Source organism: Schistocerca cancellata, unplaced genomic scaffold (genome assembly GCF_023864275.1).
Source record: "Schistocerca cancellata isolate TAMUIC-IGC-003103 unplaced genomic scaffold, iqSchCanc2.1 HiC_scaffold_832, whole genome shotgun sequence".
NCBI lineage: Eukaryota > Metazoa > Arthropoda > Insecta > Orthoptera > Acrididae > Schistocerca > Schistocerca cancellata.
This window is the reverse complement of record NW_026046843.1, coordinates 10,001-12,500: the sequence shown is the minus strand read 5'-3', so window position 1 is coordinate 12,500 and position 2,500 is coordinate 10,001. Positions and strand designations below refer to the sequence as shown.

The following is a 2,500-nucleotide window of genomic DNA, read 5'->3' as shown; positions in this document are numbered from 1 at the left end:
GCCTTGGACAGGACGGTTAGCTGCCGCTCGACCTCCCGCCTCGGATGAAAGAGGCTGCGTCCGCTCGTGGAGAACTCCAGACCAAGATACCGGAAAGTGCTCTCGATCCCCAGGGCTGGGAGGATGGTATACCCAGCCCTGAAGGTCGCGGTGTCGTCGACCTTAATCTTCTTCTCACGGCCAGAAGCCGTCAGGGCGAGAGTGAAGCACTTTCCGGGATTGACTTGGAGACCAAGGTCCCCAAGGGCAGATGTTGCTGCATCAATAAGGTCCTGGAGCCCTCCTGGAGTCTCGGCGAACAGCAGGAGGTCGTCAGCGAAGGCAGCAGCGTTGATACGTCGTCCCATCACATTGGCACCAATATAATCTGGGAGGCGAGCAAGCATGAGGTCTAAGGAAAGGTTGAAAAGGATAGGAGACAGTGGATCACCCTGTCTAACACCCCTTGAAGGCCGCACTGGACCCAGCGACGTCCCAGGACCAGAGATCATCGTCACCCCATCCTCATAGCATCCCAGGACGTATCCAATGAACTCGTCAGGCAGACCATGTGCCCTCAGGGCGGGCCTCAGGGCACGATGGTCTAGCGAGTCGAAAGCCTTGGACACATCCAGGGACGCAACATAGAGGGAGCGACAGTTCGCCCTGGCCTGAGTCATCGCCAGGTCCAACAAGAACGTATTGTGCAGCATCCCATCCTGAGGAAGGAAAGCCCGCTGACGCCCGTCCAGCACACAGGTCCGCATCAGACGGCCCGCCAGGATCTTATGAAAGACCCTAGCGAGGACTGAGCAAACCGTGATCGGACGGAAGTCAGCGGGGGATGCTGGGGCGGCCTTCTTGGGCAACAGGGATGTACGGGCTAGGAGAAGACGGGATGGGAGGCGACGGGTCAAGAGGAAAAGGTTAAGGATTTTAAGGAGGACCTCACGGGGTAAACGGCGAATCTGGGCCGGTGTCAGTCGGTCTGGGCCTGCAGCAGAGCGACGAGGGGGGAGCGCTGAAGCAACTTCCTCCATCGTAATAGGCACCCACAGCTGTTCGAAGGGAACCTCGATGGAGGAGGGCAACAGCCGACCCTCCAGACGGTCCACCCGGCCAGATGGTCGCCGGGTGAAAAGGTCCTTCCAAAACTCCACCAACCCAGGAACAGGGGGTGGTGGGTGAAGGAGCGTTCCATCCAGAAGGCCGCTGATGCAGCGAGCAGCGCTCTTAGAGAAGGCCCGCTGACAGAGGGCGTACTCCCTCCTACGCAGAGCCCGCTTCGTCCCTCGTGGCTCTGACATCCGGCGGGAGGCAACAGGATTTGGCGATGGTTCCCTGCTGCCGATGGCGTCAAGGGCAGCCAACAGCATGCCCATTATGACTGAGGCCGATGTCGTTGGCCCAAGCGCCAGGATGTCATCGACTGCTATATACTTAGGCCCAGACGACGGGAGGGCTGCCAGGGCCGACCAGACAGCTTGGTCGACCGTATCAACAGCTGCAGACGAGGAGGGGGGGGCTGCACAGGAACCGGCTGGCTCCACAGCTGCAACAGATGGAGGCGACCCCGCCCCAACAGCAGAGAGGGCAGCAACAAACTCGGCGACCTGGTTCCTATAGGCTGTTCCACGACGCTGCCCTTTGATGGACTCGAGAGAACGATTCGGGAACGCCTTTGCAAGCTCTTGATTTAGGAACCGGGTGCCCTTGAGCGTAAGTGCTGCTTCAGAATGGGCCAGGCGCAGCAGCTCTTCACTAGACCACCTGGCCTTTACCCTCTCGGTGGTCACCTCTGCGTTGGCTGCGGCAGGATGGGCGCGGCGACGATGTACACCAAGACCTGTCTTGGTGGTGAAGGTACGGTGGCAATCGGGACATGTGATGGCCGGCACTGCGGCTCGACCCGAACTGGCGGCGTCAGATGCTGACCCAACGACTGGCGCGGCGTCTCCAGCGGGAGTACCGCTACCTGCTTTCTTTCTTGCGTTGGGGCCAGCTGAAACAGGGGCAGGGGGGGCGGCAACCCCCAAGCCCCGAAAGTTCACCCCGCTCTGTCTGTCGAGGAACTTTGGAAGAGTTATACCAAGGCATAATCTTCCTAAGAACCTCTCACGACCCCTGCCACGAGAAGGCCAGAGCTAGGATTTCCCACCGAGAGGCTAAGCGAACCATCATCCACTCGACATCGCTAGGATGCTGAGGAGTGGATAGAGAGGATCCGTATGTGACGCATCATGCGAGCATTAAGAGAGTCATAGTTACTCCCGCCGTTTACCCGCGCTTGCTTGAATTTCTTCACGTTGACATTCAGAGCACTGGGCAGAAATCACATTGCGTCAACACCCGCTAGGGCCATCGCAATGCTTTGTTTTAATTAGACAGTCGGATTCCCCCAGTCCGTGCCAGTTCTGAGTTGATCGTTGAATGGCGGCCGAAGAGAATCCGCGCACCCGCGCGCCCCCGGAGGAGCACGCTAAGGCGGACGCGGCCTCGCAGCAAGGAAGATCCGTGGGAG

The 2,500-nt window shown here is 59.4% G+C and overlaps 1 pseudogene; it reads right to left on the bottom strand.

Moving 5' to 3' along the window:
* Positions 1 to 2,500, bottom strand: part of LOC126146836 (large subunit ribosomal RNA) — a 7,764-nt pseudogene that overhangs the window by 2,653 nt on the left and 2,611 nt on the right.